Genomic DNA, 18,289 nt, shown 5'->3' on the forward strand with positions numbered 1-18,289 from the left:
ACGTGTATCAGGCACTTTTCTAGATCCAAGGGAGGATAGCAGTGAATAAAACAGACCGAAATTCCTGTCCTCATGGGTTTTGTTTTCTAGTGAAGACGAACAGATGATTTTGACCATATAGTGTATGAAAAGGTGAGCCATGCGGGGCGCCTGGGTGGCTCAGTCGGTTGAGCGTCGGACTTTGGCTCAGGTCACGATCTCACAGCTCATGGGTTCGAGCCCCGCGTCGGGCTCTGTGCTGACAGCTCGGAGCCTGGAGCCTGCTTCAGATTCTGTGTCTCCCTCTCTCTCTGCCCCTCCCCTGCTTGCGCTCTATCTCTCCCTCTCTCTCAAAAATAAATAAACACTAAAAAAAATTTTGTTTTAAAAAGAAGTGATGAAGAGCATAGATGATATTTTGAGATGTTTGTAACAACTGTAATCTGATGGGAATATTTGATTTCCCATCAATGCTGCTGACAATGACTCGGGTACCACTCATGTTACTGTGCTTTGCTATCGATATGCGTAGTTGAGAAAACAACACGTTTTAGTGGGCTGCTGGTGAAGATAAAGATGTAATTGCCACCTCACACGGAGGTAAGGTCAATGTTATCCAGATTCTAATGACTGGAAAGTCTCTGTGCTAGGAGAGGTTGGGGGTGGGCGCTGGGGAGGCCACAAAGGAGCGTCCCCTACTTTCCACTTCTGTAGATCTCTCATGAACGCATCATGATCGGTCATAAATGCTTTCCAGTTTTAGCACTAAAGTCTCATCATCCCCACAATCCCCCTCAGACTGAAAGTCCCCAGGATCCCCCTCAGATCTGGGCAAACCTGTTCCGCCAGTCTCTCTGGTCAGCCAGCCTTCTCTGTAATCTCTGGGCTTCCGTAAAATCATAAAATCACCATCACTGCCACCGTCATGACTCTAGTCATCATCTCTACCCCCCTCCACCATCGTCATCGCCATCATCCTCCCCACCACCAACGTCGTCATCGCCACCAACATTATCATCACCGCCACAGTCGCGCTCATCTACAATTTATTGGACTCCTACTCTTTGCTGAATGCCTTGCATGCATTATCTCATAACTTCATTATAAGGCAGGGACTCATTCTCAAGACCTCCGGCTTAGGAATGTGATAGTCGTGGGTTCGAATCCCACTTCTGTCACTTACCATTTGCAGACCACGGCAAGTCATTTTCCCTTTTGAGGCATCATTTTGTTTTCATTCCTCATACCATCCCCTCGCTGCGTGGTGTACATCTCTGTCTCCAGCACTGGATTTCAGGATGCCTGAGAGAAACACCCATTTTATTTTCTTCTGTCCCTCCACCTCACTTAAGAGACTGATATGGATAGAAGAAGCATCTGTAAATAACAATACAGTTGACCCTTGAACAACACAGTTTTGAGCTGTGTGGGTCCACTTATGTGTGGATTTTTTTCAATAAATACAGTACAGTACTATAAAGGTGTTTTCCTTATTGTTTTTTGATAACATTTTCTTTTCTCTAGTTTCCTTTATTGTAAGAATACAGTATGTAATACACATAAGATACACAATATGTGTTAACTGATTGTTTATGTTATCGGCAAGGCTTCTGGTCAACAGTAGGCTACTAGTAGTTAAGTTTTGGGGGAGTCAAAAGTTGTATGTGGATTTTAAACTGTATGGGAGGGTCAGCTTTCCTAACCGTGTTGTTTAAGGGTCAAGTGTAATTGCTATAGTAGAAGCTCTTTTTTTTTTTTTTTTTTTAAGTAGGTTCCACACCCAGCGTGGAGCCCAATACGGGATTTGGACTTACGAGCCTGAGATCAAGACTTAAGCTGAGGCTGAGAGGTGGATGCTTAGCCAACTGAGCCACCCAGCTGCTCCAGAAGCTTCTTTTCTTTTTTTTTTTTTTTGAACACTTAATTTGTGGTAGACTTTTTCTAAGCGCTTTACATGTATCAAAAGTCCCTTCAGGTTTCACTTATTACATTATATATAAACAAAAAATATTAAAGAAAAAGTATGGACAACAAAATGCCAAATACTATGGTATATTTTATTATACAGAGATGATATGTCAATAAAGTTAACATGTGAAACATAAAATACAACAGTAGAAATAAATGCATGTTTTTCAGTAAACGCAACAGGTGCAAAGGATGACACGCACCAGTTTCTCGAATAGGATTAAAAATAAAAGATATATTGGGATGTCTGGGTGGCTCGGTCGGTTAAGTATCCGACTCTTGATTTGGGCTCAGGTCATGGTCTCACGGTTGGTGAGTTCAAGCCCTGCATCGGGCTCTGTGCTGACAGCGTGGAGCCTGCTTGGGATTCTTTCTCTCCCTCCCTCTCTGCCCCTTTCCTGCTTGTGCTCTGTCTCTCTCTGTCTCAGAAATAAATAAATAAACATTAAAAAAATACAAATAAAAGATATATGTACACACCACTTGCAAGGATCACACATAAAACACAATGACATAAAAGAGAAAAGTAAATTGATAGAAAAAGATACAATGGGCAGATATTGACCTAGAGAAAGCTGTTGTATCAGTATTGATACAAACAAAATAGATTTACAGGCAAGTCTTTATTGCAGGTCTAAGAGAGTCATCATTTAAGGATTAAAAAAAATTCACCTGGAAGTTATAATGAACCTATAGGGATCCAATAATGTAGCCTTAAATTAAATAAAGCAAAAATCGATAGACATACAAAGAGAAATCTACAGCTGTACAATTAGAATGGTATTTTTAGATATGCTTCTTCCAGTAAATGGTATGTCGAACAGACAATAAAAAAACAAGAATACAAAAACTTGAATGACATATATAACAACTGATGGAGAGAGAGAGGTAGGCAAATAGATTTCTTTAAAACATTAGTCATGTGTTGGCAAGATGTGGAGAGCCAGAAATCATATATCTACAGCAAGGGTGCATACGGAGGCCATTGCTTTGGAGAGAAATGAGACAATACTGCATTAACTTGACAATGAACCTGTCTATGACCCAGCAATCTGTTGATGGAGGTTCACCCCAGAGAAGCCTCACCCATAGGTGCAGGGCAACATGTCCAAGGATGTTTATTGCAGTTCTGTTCATAATAGTGAAAAACTTACTAAGCACTCAGTTAAGGATGGGTAAATAACCTAAGGTTTATTCAGATAATGGACTACTCTATACTATTAGAAACCATTTAAGGAGAGCTACATGAACCAATAAAGATAACCTAAGAACACGCTACAGATTGAAAAACATCAAGTTGCAAGAAGATAAGGTGTGATACCGTTTATCTCTTTAGTTTAAAGTTTATTTATTTGTTTCGAGAGACAGAGAGAGAGAGAGAAAGCAAGGGAGGGGCAGAGAACGAGAGAGAGAATCCCAGGCAAGTCAGCATGGAGCCCAACGTGGGACTCGATCCTCTGAACTAGTGAGATCATGACCTGAGCAGAAATCCAGAGCTGGAGGCTTAACCGACTGAGCCACCCAGGCACCCCTGGTATGATACCATTAATGTTATTATTTTTTTTAATGCATAAAATAACACTCTGAACTGTCTGTGGATACGTGCATATAGAGAAGTACAAAAACACGTCTAGTAATGATACTCACCAATTTAAAGATTTCCCTGTGGGGAAGAAGGGAGGAGAGAAGGGGTCCTGGCCACACCTAGCTGCACCTTAACAAGGACCAGGCACTGAGCATGGGGAAAGGGCCCCTCCTCATTTCTGTTGGGTATGAATCAGACTCCGAGAAGACCCTAGCTCTGCTATCTGTCAGGCGTGAATTGGGGCTTGTGATCTTGCCCGAGTCCTCGGATCTCTCTGGACCTTGGTTTTGCCATCTGTGAAATAAACTAAAGGCGTGTGCCATGGAGAACAGAAGACTCAAGCAGACTCAACCTCGACCTTCACATTGTCAGAAGCTTGCCGTGGGCAGGGGCGGGGGGTGGGGCCTGAAAGTCTGGCTGTAAGCTCCCATGATTCTACGCGTCTTTGATTTTGAGCACCTGCTTGCCTGTTAGGTCTCTTTTCATTATCCCTATTTTGAAGATAAGGAACCTGAGAACTATTATAGGAGAGCCCTTACATGTGGCCTGAGATCCCCTGTCACTTCCACTGTCAAGTGACAGTTTTCCTCCGGGGAGGGAACCCAGGTGGAATGAAAAGATTGCCAGCGACTGTTGTCACCCACCTCACGCAACAGTGACTATTGTCACCCACCTCACGCAACAGCGGCTGCTTCCCTTCCCTGAGGCCGTTGGAGGATTCATGCTGAAAAAGGGAATTATGTAGTCTTAAGGCCCTTGGTTGACACTGTTTTCCTGCTGGGTAATTATGCGGTGTAAAGGGTTTTTATCCACTCCTGGTTAAGTCATCTGCTTGCTAAGGGTTCTGTCAGTATCCACGTTGCCTTTCAAAGCCTTGCACATCCGTGTTCTGGTTCAGGTAAAAGGACCTGAACTTCTACCCTGGGGTGAAAGAATGAAAGGTGGGTGGTCTGTCCCCAATCCACTCCCCGCCCCCTCCTGGTTGCTCCAGCAGGGGTTTGGCTGTGGGTGGTGGGCAAGAACACCTGTTAGCTTCTGTTGCTGCGTGGGCTACGCCGGCTCTGGGGATCGGTCGCCTTTGGGTGACTAGAGACCGCCTCTTTCAGACAAGGCCCAAGAAAACGGTGGGTCGCAGTTTGCGTTGTAACTAACAGGGCCGAAAGAGTTCCTTGCGTCTCATGATACCTGGTTCATTGGAATCAAAAGCCAAGTATGGTCTAGTATCAAGGGGAGTTAGTCCCTGTTTGGTGAACTCTAAAACGTTAAGAATTTTATTTGCTGGGGGGCGCCTGGGTGGCGCAGTCGGTTAAGCGTCCGACTTCAGCCAGGTCACGATCTCGCGGTCCGTGAGTTCGAGCCCCGTGTCAGGCTCTGGGCTGATGGCTCGGAGCCTGGAGCCTGTTTCCGATTCTGTGTCTCCCTCTCTCTCTGCCCCTCCCCCGTTCATGCTCTGTCTCTCTCTGTCCCCAAAATAAATAAAAAACGTTGAAAAAAAAATTAAAAAAAAAAAAAAGAATTTTATTTGCTGGATCTGGGATCTCAGCGGATCTTGAATCATGGGGTGGGAAACCACTGAGCTCAGATTCGTTTTTTTTTTTTTTTAATTTTTTTTTGTAACGTTTATTTATTTTTGAGTCAGAAAGAGACAGAGCATGAATGGGGGAGGGTCAGAGAGAGAGAGGGAGACACAGAATCCGAAGCAGGCTCCAGGCTCTGAGCCGTCAGCACAGAGCCCGACGCGGGGCTCGAACTCCCAGACCGCGAGATCGTGACCTGAGCCGAAGGGACGCCCAACCGACTGAGCCACCCAGGCGCCCCTGTTCAGTTCATTTCATTTCTGACGGTTCTTTCTTGCCTTGCGTTTCTTTCCCATAGCACAGCGTTCTTGCTTTAGGCATCCGATAGCTCTCGTTTGTCTCATGATATTAATTCCTGTGGCCCATTCTTTGCATTTTAAAAATTTCTTCTGAGTTCCTTTTTTGTCATGTGTGGGGCTTGCTCTCGATGTCAACTAAAACTGGAATTGAACACTTGGAGGAGACCCTGAGCATTGCGTGGGGGAATTTAGAAGAAGGGCTCCTGTTGGTGGCCCTTGGCTTCTCACATCCTGTCCCGAGCGACTTCGATCTGACCCACATTTGTGCACCCTAATTAAGCAAACAAAAGCTGGGGAGTTACCCGGACCCAGTCTCCCAGGAAGGCAGCCTAGCGCCTTCTCATCGAGGCATGCCTTTTGGAGAACTCCCACCCGGAGTAGTTGATCCAATAGTGCTTCCAACATCGTCTTTATTGTCCCAGATGTTAGCCCCTCTTATGAATTGGTATCTCAACAGCCAAAAGATGAATGGGGAGAAGCGCCCAGCGCCTGGGCGCCTGGGTGGCTTGTGGGTCAAGCACCTGACTCTTGATTTTGACTCAGGTTGTGATCTCATGGCTCATGGGTTTGAAGCCCCGAATTGGGCTCTGCGCTCACAGCGCGGAGCCTGCTTGGGATTCTCTCTGTCTCCCCCTCTCTCTCTGCCCCTCCCTGCTCATGCTCTCTCTCTCTCTCTCTCAAAACAAACGGGCCGATTTTCAAAAGGAATGGACCGTGATCATGTGTACCCTTTGAAGAGGTCCCTCTGTCTGCGGTGCAGAGTGGTTTGGAAGGCAGCCCCGGGGAGAAACTACTGATGCGGATGACAACCACGGAGGGGAGTGGACCACCCCCACACACACACACCCCCACGGGGGTGCAGAGGAGAAAAAAGAGACCAGCCCTGGAACGTGTACACGAGAGTGCAAATTCAGCAAAGACCACCCTGCCTCAGGCCAGATCGAGCTCCGACTTATTCTGTGGTTTCCCTGTGGCTTCCAGAGGTGGATCTTGCCGTGTCCCGTTAGGCCACGGAGGAGACAGGCAGCGTCTCTCTTTTTTTTTCCAGAAGGCAACCAGAGGTCTCTTCGCTTTCCAGGAGAGTCAGCCCTTCGTTTGCAAGTGCCAGATGCCTGCTTCGGAATCTGCAGGAGACCTTAGAAATATCAGCCAGAGGCCTCACAGCCTCATGGATGAAAACCGAAGGTGCTGGGGCACCTGAGGGGTTCTTCGTGTGCAAACCATGATCTTGAGACTTAATTCAGAAGTGTCGTCGGCTTCATTAGCTATGTTTATCAGAGAATTTATCTCCGTAAGACATTTATGAGTGTCGTTAACTTTCAATCCTCAGGAATTTCAGATTCACACGAGCTTGAACAGGTCAAACCCACATGTCACAGCTCAGACACGAGCATCACCGTCATGAGTGAAGGTGCATAAGGCATTTATGATGCGCCCACAGCCGTCCCGAGGGTTCTGCGTGTGAGATCTCATTTGACCTTCACGATAACCCACGAAGCAGCTGCTGCTTGGCCCGTGTTGTTCAAACCTGGGTTGGTGTGCTTCACCCCAGTGACCTAAGAACACGGGCACTGGAGTCAGGCTTGGGTCCCAATCGGCACTGTATCTGCAATGTGTCTTTTTTTTTTTAAGTTCATTTATTTATTTTCAGAGAAAGCGCGTGCGAGCAAATAGGAGAGAGATGGAGAGAGAGGGAGAGAGAGAATCCCAAACAGGCTCTGCCCTGTCAGTGCAAAGCCCTAGGCAGGGCTCAGTCATACAAACCGGGAGGTCCCGACCTGAGCAGAAACTGAGTCAGACACTTAAGCAGAGCCACCCAGGCACCCCTATCCGCAATGTGTCTTGGGCAAGCCTTTTATTCTCTTTTTAACTTCAATCTCCTCATCCACAAAGCGGGGACTTCCTTCTTCCCCATTAGCTGTGTTCATGAAAGTGCCTCTTTGCTTATTTTGAAATATGTAGGAACATGCCCCAGAAACCTGGACGCAAGTGCTGCTTGGGTGGGGCTGGACCGGCAGGCCCTGCTCCCAGGGGGTGTCCTTAGGCAGGAGTGAGTGTGGGATGGTCCCTCTGGGATGAGTCTCTCTCTCACCCCGAGGAACTGAGTCACAGCCGAAGGGAACTGCCTGGCCCTGAGGGGGGAGGGGGAGTCCCTATTGTGCTGTCTGCCAAAGGAAACCTAGGCGTGACTCTGGACTGTGACACCTATTATCTTTGTGACTTTGGGCATGTTAGGTAACCTCCCCTGTGGGGGATAAGTTTAGTAATCTCCCAGGCTTACACCAATGGGTTGACAAGGCATAAAGAAATACAAAGTCATCAAATGCTCACACCTGAGTTTGGGTAAACCAGATTGGCACCCCAAGAATAGGGGGGTGCAAAGACACCCCGAGAATAAGGAGGCACAAAGGTACCAGGAATAGGAAGGTGCAAAGGCAGCCCAAAATAGAGAGGGGGTGCAGAGCCCCAGAATAGAGAGGGAGAGGCCAAGGTCTGAGATAGAAACAACGCAAAGGTGCCCAAGACCCAGGTATATGAAGCTAACAAGATTAGCTATTCAGGGTGAAAGCACCCTAATTTAGTAAGTACTATGGCAGAAAAGCTGCTTTCACAGGAGGATAGGGCCAGTTCAGGTAAATTGGTGAATTGGACTATGGACCGCTGCCAGCAGGCAAAGCAGCCCGGAGTGGCGATGATTAACAAAAGAACAGGTGCCTTGTCACCCTGAGGTTACTCCCCCTGCCTGTCTCATCCCCAAGGCTGAGATAAACAGAGGTGCTGCCTTGCGTCTGCTGTAAACAACCCTCCTCCCGATGACTGATCCTCATACAAACGGGGCAAGGACCCTTACTCGGGGCTCTTGTCTTTTCCCGGACATTAGCCATCTCTCGCTTCAATCCTGCGTCCGCTCTTTTGCCGGCCAAAAGAGAACTTTAGACTTAGAGTCTACGACACCCTCCCTTTGGGAGGATGAGGAGGAGGGGGAAGGGGGAGAAAGGAGGAGGAGGAGGGGGAGGAGGAGGAGAGGAGGAGGAAGGGCAGAAGAAGGAGGAGGGGGGAAGGGGAGGGGGAGGAGGTAGGGCCAATGGGAACTGGGGCATCTGACCTGGGGAAGAGCTAACTGACTGACACAGGCCCTGTCCTGCAGATTGCTGAGTGGCTGCCGTGGGGAAGGAGATTTGTGAGGAGAACGTAGCTCTGCAAGTTATTTATGATCTTTTTTAACCTTTAAAGTTTCAAGAATTTCAAATTTAAATGATGCCTGGCACCGTCGAGGTTTACCAAAACCAGGCTCCCACTGTGCCTCCCCTCCTCCGGGTTTCTGCCCCCCAAGAGGCCATCACTTTGAACTCTGTCAAGCATTTCTTCTGGTCTTCACCTCGATATTTCCAGTTGACAGGCTTGTGATATTATTCCTGACTTTACTGCCTTAAATATCACATAGCGACTTTCTTTTTTTTTTTTTTTAATTTTTTTAATGTTTATTTATCTTTTTGAGACAGAGAGAGACAGAGCATGAATGGGGGAGGGTTCAGAGAGAGAGAGGGAGATGCAGCATCCAAAACAGGCTCCAGGCTCCGAGCTGTCGGCACAGAGCCCGACGCGGGGCTCGAACTCACAGACAGTGAGATCATGACCTGAGCCAAAGTCGGACGCTCAACCGACTGAGCCACCCAAGCGCCTCTCACATAGTGACTTTCTTTTTTTTTTTTATTTTTTTAATTTTTTTTTTTTTCAACATTTATTTATTTTTGGGACAGGGAGAGACAGAGCATGAACAGGGGAGGGGCAGAGAGAGAGGGAGACACAGAATCGGAAACAGGCTCCAGGCTCCGAGCCATCAGCCCAGAGCCTGACGCGGGGCTCGAACTCACGGACCGCGAGATCGTGACCTGGCTGAAGTCGGACGCTTAACCGACTGCGCCACCCAGGCGCCCCTCACATAGTGACTTTCTATCTGAGGAATGGTCCTTCTTAATTCTCTGCAGTCCCCCAATATATTTTATCACCATCCTAGTGCAATCCCTAATTAGTCTGTACTTTACCATGACTACACAAAATACCGTTTATTGTTGAGGGCCTCTTTTTTTTTTTTTTTTTTTTTTTTTTTTTAATGATTGGATATACCTAGAGTTTTCTTTTTTGGGTTAAACAGATCGAATGGGACCTTAGTAGGCTGAACACGTACTTTTGTCCTAGACAGCCTGCAGTCAATCGGCCACGCCTAAGATCCCTGCAGACCTGACCATTCTGATTCCACTTGGCCTTGCTGTCCATCATGGTAACTGTATGGCCTCTGGGGCCAAGTGTTACTGTTCGGCCTCTGCTATACTCTAGGACCCCATTTCTTCTTTCCTTCTGAAATCCGAAAGTCCGTTTCAATCGTAGAATTTTCCTCCCATGTCTCTGGCTTACAGAGTGCTTTTCAAAGATGCCAGGGCTGCCTCGACTGATCAGATTCTCAGTGCATTTCCCAGTCCTTGGAGATGCTGTGTTCTTCTGAACCTCTCCAGAGAACATGCTGGGGTGGTGGATGAGCTGTCTGAATATTCTCCCTAAATCCCTGGATTTCTTCCTCTAGATGAAACCAGAAAGTTCTCGGCATTCAACCTCATTTACCCTGTAGCACCACTGAGTGCAGGTTCAGCTAATGGACTGGGCAGACATTTAGAACCACTCCTAGATGTTTCAACTAGCACCTAGCTGGCAGAATATGGATAAGTGAACACAGATGGATTGGTCTGATGTACACTTACGCTCCTCCCTTCCGGGAGGAACATGCTCAGAGTCCATTCCCACACAGATTCTACAGGCTTTTGTTCATGTAAATTAGTTAAAGCCTTTAGATTATTTTTGCATGTCAGTTTCCCCTTAGGGTTTGACTTGGCAGCTGGGGACCCTGCGGGGTGTGCTGTTGAGGCAGTGGGATGGTAGGTGTAGAGACTGGCTCTCGCCTTACAACCGTGTACAAGTTTATAAGAGGGATCTTTAATTTTAATTTTAATTTTATTTATTTATTTATTTATTTTTCAACGTTTATTTATTTTTGGGACAGAGAGAGACAGAGCATGAACGGGGGAGGGGCAGAGAGAGAGGGAGACACAGAATTGGAAGCAGGCTCCAGGCTCTGAGTCATCAGCCCAGAGCCCGACGTGGGGCTCGAACTCACGGACCGCGAGATCGTGACCTGAGCTGAAGTCGGACGCTTAACCGACTGCGCCACCCAGGCGCCCCTAATTTTAATTTTAATTTTAAACAGAAAGAGGGAGCACAAGCAGGGGAGAGGGGTAGAGGGAGAGAGAGAAAGAAAGAGAGAGACAGAGACAGACAGACAGAAACGCAAGCAAGTTCCATGCTCAGCATGGAGCCGGACATGGGGCTCAGTTTCGGGACCACAAAATCACAACCTGAGCTGAAATCAAGAGTCGGATGCTTAACCAACTGAGCCACCCAGGTGCCCTATAACAGGGATATTTAGACAGCAGCAGCCTTCTCAGCCTGGAGGAAAAAGTTCTCATTATGCTAACAAGGGAGGCTTGGCATGTTCTGTCGGCTTGAAGTACTCTGAAATATCTAAATCTTCCCATATCTCCTTATCACAGTTCTTAAGATGCACTCTTTCCAAAATAATTCTTTAACAAACAAGAGACCATGTATATAAAATTTTTTATCTTAAATGTAGAGCTGTATAAATGAATATATATACTATACATATATAGACACAGAATATATACAAATTATATACACACACACACACACATATATATGCATATATGAAGATACGTACATACAAAAAGATTAGCGTACAGGAGTGTTCCGCTATCTGAAAGTAGAAAGCAGAGCATTCCTAGGAAAACTTTGCAAGCCAAAGGGGTGTAAAGCAAAAAAGCAATTACCATTCATTTGAGCAGAAAATTTTTTGAACATTCCCAGATCCCCAAAAGAACCTTTCTTAGACTTTTCTGATGCCTGGGGACACATCTTGTTAACAGATGCACAGATTACATTGAGATAAAGCACAAAGGCTCCCAGACACAGTTCAGAGTTGTGGCATCTTGATGCTGAGAGGTTGTGTGTGGTTCCCAGGGAAGGAGCCTGGAGGGGCTGCTCCAAGTGAGTTCTGCCTCTGTAACTAACAGCCCCTGCAAAACAAACACTGAGCGCCTTTTTTCTGTAAAAGCAAAAATCCTCTTTGGATTTCTTTTGGTTAGTGAAAACAGGTACTAATGTAGGTCTTTCGCAAAAGCCAAGTGGTGTAAGGTGAACTCTTGAAAAGCAGGGGATATCTGTACCTATATGTGTGTGCATGTGAGTGTGTGTGTGTGTATTCTGGAAAAGCAGGAGATATCTGTACCTATATGTGTGTGCATGTGTGTGTGTGCATTCTGGAAAAGCAGGGGATATCTGTACATATGTGTGTGTGTGTGTGTGTGTGTGTGTGTGTGTGTGTGTGTATTCTGGAAAAGCAGGAGATATTTGTACCTATATGTGTGTGTATTTGTGTGTGTGTGTATTCTGGAAAAGCAGGGGATATCTGTACCTCTATATGTGTGCATGTGTGTGTGTGTATTCTGGAAAAGCAGGGGATATCTGTACATATGTGTGTGTGTGTGTGTGTGTATTCTGGAAAAGCAGGAGATATCTGTACATACGTGTGTGTGTGTATGTGTGTTTGTGTGTGTATTCTGGAAAAGCAGGAGATATCTGTACCTATATGTGTGTGCATGTGTGTGTGTGTATTCTGGAAAAGCAGAGGATATCTGTATGTGTGTGTGTGTGTGCATTCTGGAAAAGCAGGGGATATCTGTACCTATATATGTGTGCTTGTATGTGTGTGTATTCTGGAAAATTAGAGGATATCTCTACCTATATGTATGTGCGTGTGACTGTGTGTGTGTGTGTGTGTGTGTGTGTGTGTGTGTGTGTGTATTCTGGAAAAGCAGGGGATATCTGTACGTGTGTGTGTATTCTGTACTACTATGGCCCAGAACAAGATCTACGATAGAACATTTCCAGCACCCCCGAAGGCTTCCTCACGCCCCCTCTCAGGCAACAGCCCCCTACCAGAGGCAATGAATCTCCTGACTACTACCAGCATAGATTAATTTTGCTTCTTCTTGAACTTCACGTAAATGGAGTATTATTACCTTGGGTCTGGCTTCTTTTGCTCAACATTACATCTGTGAGATTCATTCGCTTGTTTTTGCATTTAGCATTAGTTTGCTCTTTTCCATAGCTGCGTAGTGTTCCACAGAACATATGTGAATTTATTTATCAGTGCTATGGCCGATGGGCTTTTGGAATGTTCCCAGTTTGGACATACTGTGAAAAAATTTGCTATGAACTGTACATTTTTTTAAAGTAAGCTCTGTGGCCAAGGTGAGACTAGAACTTACGACCCCAAAACCAACAGCCGCGTGTTTCACCAACTGAGCCAGCCAGGCGCCCCTTATGTGTCTTTCGGTGGACAGATTTCTGTTGGGTATTTCTCTTCTGTTAGATATATACTCGGGAAGGGAATTGCTGAGTCATAAGGTAGATGTACATTGGCTTCAGTAAATACTGCCAAAGCGTTTTTCCGAGTGATTTTACCAATTACACCCCCACCAGAAGGGACGGGAATTCTAGCTGCTCGACATCCTCAGACACACTTGGCATCATCGGTCTCTTTAATTTTAGCCACACTAGGGAGGATTGGTAGTATCTCGCGTGGTTTTAATTTTCATTTCTTTTTTTAAATTTTTCTAAATGTTTATTATTCTTGAGAGAGAGAGACAGAGACAGAGACAGAGTGTAAGCAGGGGAGGGGCAGAGAGAGAGAGGGAGACACAGAATCGGAAACAGGCTCCAGGCTTTGAGCTGCCAGCACAGAGCCTGCCGCAGGGCTCGAACTCACAGATTGTGAGATCATGACCTGAGCCAAAGTCGATGCTTAACCAACTGAGCCACCCAGACACCCCTGCTTTTCATTTCTTTGATGACTAATGGTGTTGAGCACTTTTCATATGCTTGTTGGTCATTTGGATGCCTTTCGGGCATGTCTCTGTGTGTGTGTGCACGTGTGTGCATGCTTGTGTGAAGGCTGTGCGCTTAACCAGCGTTGTATGTGACAATTTGCATTCTCAGACTTCTATTTTGATTATTGGCTCCTTCATCTCTTTGGCTGCAAGAGGTGAGAGATTCTTTATAGCTCAGTCATAGAAGGCTCTGACTGTCTGGCCATGTCTTGGGCCAACAAATTATGACTCTGAGCTTGCCATCTTGTTCGTCTAAGTGCTCTAGTACTGTTAGAAGTTACTGCACTTCTGGGGTGCCTGGGTGGCTCAGTTGGTTAAGCATCCGACTTCAGCTCAAGTCATGATTTCACAGTTCGTGAGTTTGAGCCCCGCATTGGACTCTGATAGCTCGGAGCCTGGACCCTGCTTTGGATTCTCTCTCTCTGCCCCTCTCCTGCTCACGCTCTCTCTCTCTCTCTCTCTCTCTCTCTCTCAAAAATAAATAAACATTGGGGCGCCTGGGTGGCGCAGTCGGTTAAGCGTCCGACTTCAGCCAGGTCACGATCTCGCGGTCCGTGAGTTCGAGCCCCGCGTCGGGCTCTGGGCTGATGGCTCAGAGCCTGGAGCCTGTTTCCGATTCTGTGTCTCCCTCTCTCTCTGCCCCTCGCCCGTTCATGCTCTGTCTCTCTCTGTCCCAAAAATAAATAAACGTTGAAAAAAAAAATTAAAAAAAAAATAAATAAACATTAAAAAAAAAAAGAAGCCACCCCACTTCTCATACTTGTTTTCCTCATGCTTTTGTGTAGTTCCACAGCAGCGAACATTTGGTCCCGAGAGCCTGGCTTTCAACGGAAGCTTCAAACACAGACTTGAAGGTTTCCAAGGTCTATCTGCTTTACTCAGGGCTGGATGGAGGCAGGTAGACCCACTCTGTAGGCTAGTAATAGTTTGGTGTCTCTTTAAATGACTATTCTTTTAAAGAACGTATTTTGAGGTATAATTCACATGCCACACATTTCACCCATAGTATCTTCACTGAGTTGTGCATCCATCAACCACAATCTAAGGTCTGGATGTTTTTGTCACTCATAAAGAACTCCTGCACTCGCTGAGTCTCTCCCCATGCATTTGGTGCTGTATCTAAGAAACCTTGCCTGAGTCAAGCTCATGAATATACTCCCATCTTGTTAGAGTTTTATAGTGTTAGCTCTTACATTAGGTGTTTGGTTCATTTTGAGTTAACTTTTATATATGGCGTGAGGTAGGGGTCCACTTCATTCTTTTACATGTGGATGTCCAGTTGTCCCAACATTAAATAAATATTCCTCAAATATTTCTCAACATTCATTCAGGGGGGATTTTTGTGGATAAGTATGGGCCTGTTAGTGACAGCACCCCACCTCTCCTGTCCTAAGCAGTTCAGCTCTGCCCAAACTTGCAGCCCTCCTTTGGCAAAGCAAAAGTCCACAGTTCAGCAGACCCAGTCTGTCCTAAAGCCAGGTTGAATCATAAGAAGTGATTACATGATCATAACCTCACTCCAAGTGATCTACCAAAGTGTGATTTCCAGTCTCATACTGAGATTTGGTAAGACTCAGTTTTCTTCTCTGGCTTTCTTTCTCTCCTCTCATTGTTTCTTGGCGTTTTGGTGCTTCAGTAGCTGAGCTGTTTGAATCTTGAACCTGACGCTGACCGAATGACTCCCATAAGCAGTAGGAAGCATGATTCAAACACCTTCCAGGGTGATAGAAGAGTGTCCCTGGCAAAGAGAGCACTCGTGCCAAGGAAAGCAAACCATCGCAGCTTTGGAGAGAGGGCAGAGACCTTCAGCGTGGTGTATATAGCTGGAGAGACTAGGAACTGGGTAAGGACCGTCCTTCAGGATTGTGTACGTGGAAAGGGAGGCTCGTGAAGGAATGTGTAGTGTTCCTTTCCATCTCCAAGCACCTAGTTTGGTCTAGATCAAGTCTGGGTCAGATAATCATCTTATTAGAGAGATTCTCTGGGCTCTGGATGCCACACTCTGCCCCTCCATTTTCACATCTGTAAGACCAATACTTGACATGTATCAGCTTCAAAGCCTGGGAAATTCCTGTCTCCCTTCTTCCATCAGCTACACTCTTTTCTATCCCTCTGGGACCGGGCTTCTTCCCACCTTTGAGTCTTTGCACTAGCTGCCACCTGTGCCTGAAATGTTCTCCCCTAGTGTTTAGCCTGGCTGGCACCTACTTATCCTTGAGGGCTCAGTTAAATGTCTTTACCCCTAAGAAGCCTCTGACCACCTGTGCTCATCCTGGGTCTCCTTGCCTCCAGATCCTCTTTTTGTCCCTCCCCCTCTCTGTTTTGTCTCCCAGGGGGCTGGCTTCCAGCAGAGGTCAGTCACTGGGTGCACCAGCAGGAGACTGGGAGTCCAGGGGAACAGTCAGGAAATGATTCCCCCTTCCCCTCTGTCCCAGGTAGCTTCCTATGGTCAGTGGCTCTGTCTCTGTGGTTCCAGCTTCCACATAAGTGACCTCATGGTTTGGAGAGCAACCTCTCTCCTGTTGCCCCAGCAGCCCAGGCATGGAAACGACTTCCTGCCAGGATCCAGCTTGCTTGACTCTTTCCTGTCTGTCCCTCAGCTCCCTTCATCACCCACGGAAAATATTCTCTGGTTTTTATGGTTAGACCCTAACTGATATCCCTCCCAAGCTAGAGTGTACTCCCAAATTCTTGTTCAATTCAAGGGCACGGAGCCTTTCTCCTCAAGCCGCCCCTCAAGATTGAGGGTTCCTTCTTTCCAGTTTCTGATTCTTTCTGATTCTGACGGGGTTCTGATGGTCAGTCATTAGGAGTCTGGCCTTCACCTGTGTGCTTTTCCTTGCGAGCCTACCTGGGGTAGGTGAGTTACCCTGGCTCGTGGGACATGGAGGGGTGTTCCTCGCTGGGCTCCCCTGCTTCATGGCGATCTGGGCTGCTCAGCTCTACTCATATGGATTTGCTTAGAGCCAACAAGCTAGGGTCAGGCTTGTGGACCTGCAGCCCCTAAGGGCAAGGCAAGGTGTCAGCTGTCCCTGCCCCAGGCTGGCAGTGTCACTCTACATTTGGCAGGTGACTCACAGAGCTTCTTGCACACTCTTAATCCAGGTACTGAGCTTGTCTTCGTGCTAAGGTTGCAGTCCCTTGGGGATTGCCTGTCTGATGCAGATTCATGCTGTCCTGTGTCCCCCAGGTAAGTAGCTGGCTCTGGGTAGAAGCCACCTCATGAGTTGCTGTAAGACTAAATTTCCCATAATGCCTGATACTTATTTAGGGCTTCGTCTTGTTGGCTGTTCTGGGATTGTCATCAGGTTTCCTAGAATGTGCTGGCTCTTTGGTCAGCTCTTTGCAGATGACATCTCATTTCATCTCATTTAATCCTCACGGCCACCCTGTGGTGCAGACATGGTTATCACCTCCATCTTGCCGATGATGGAACCGGTTCCCAGGGGGAAGCCACCTGCCCAAAGTCTACTAGCATGTAAGAAACTAAGCTAGAAGTGGGTTCTACCTGAACCTGTCTGGGGCAGGAGTAGGTGGGAGTCTCTCCAAAACCAAGGACTTTGCCAGCTTGTTTGGAATCACACAGCAGAAGGACTTGTCTAGCTCTTTCTCCCCTCACCCACCATTTTACAGGTGGGATTCCTGAGGCCTCTAGAAATTACAGGATTAGCCCCATGCCCTCCTCAAATCCAGGCTCTTCCTGTTGCCCCTTCTAGATTTTTTTTTAACGTTTATTTTTGAGAGACAGAGAGAGACAGAGCGTGAGGAAGGGAGGGACAGAGAGAGAAGGAGACACAGAATCCGAATCAGGCTCCAGGCTCTGAGCTGTCAGCACAGAGCCCGACATGGGGCTCGAACCCACGAACCCTAAGATCATGATCTGAGTGGAAGTCGGATGCTTAACCGACTGAGCCACCCAGGGACCCCGTGACCCTGCCTAGATTTTTAAGCCCCCGGAGCCTGAGGGAGATGGGACGGGGGTAGGGGCATTGACTCTTGATGGGAGAGGGAAAGGCGGGGAGGCCTCAAGCAAGAAGAATGTGGGGCAGGGCTGGCCAAGAAGCAGCAGCAGCAGACTCCCTGCTGGCCCTCCTTGAAACAGGAAGAGAAGGCTCTGGGTCACAGCACGGAGGTGGGCGTAAGCCCACAGGAGGCCACAGCTGACACCCCAGAGGTGGGGCAGCTGCAAAGCGGTGTCAGCAGATGGGTCAGCAGGTGACTGGCGAGACCTGGGAAGACCACACGGGGAGGGTAGGGAGAGGGTGGGGATGGAATGTGCCTGGACACCAAGCGAGGGTGACGTAGACAAAGAAACTTCCAGTGAAGCATTTAAATCTCTGGCGGAGAGCAGAGACACGGCCTGAGGAGAGACGAGCCCGTGCTCTGAAGCAGTGGAACCGACTCATAACTGAAGCCTGAGGTCCTGATTGTGTCCCTGCTTCACCTCCAGGTTTGCTGAGTCATCTGGAGACTTTGGACCCCAGGATTCTCCATCCGTGAAGGAGGGACGGTGGGTGACAGGGTTTCCAGGGTCTCTCAACCCCGATCCTTGCTGATGGTCACATCTAACAGGAATCTGACTTCTCCCCATGTGTCTGCCATGTGGGTGACCTAGGAGGGCTTATTCTCTGGGTTTGGGAGGCTTAGGCTGAGCGGGCAGGGTGGCTGAGGTGTGGAGGGACAGCCCCTGAGCTCCGGGCTGAGGTCTGATGTTCCTTCAGGAATTTACCGGAAGCTCAGGACACCATAGATCCCAGTGCCCTGGGCTGTGCCTGAGGACGCAGGTTGAGATGGACACCAGGTAAGTCCAGGTGTGGAGTGTGGCCCTAAGTGCTGAGTCAGGACTCTGGCTGCAGGCTGCCC

Source organism: Puma concolor, chromosome C1 (genome assembly GCF_028749965.1).
Source record: "Puma concolor isolate L17-30 chromosome C1, mPumCon1.1.hap2, whole genome shotgun sequence".
Classification (NCBI taxonomy): Eukaryota; Metazoa; Chordata; class Mammalia; order Carnivora; family Felidae; genus Puma; species Puma concolor.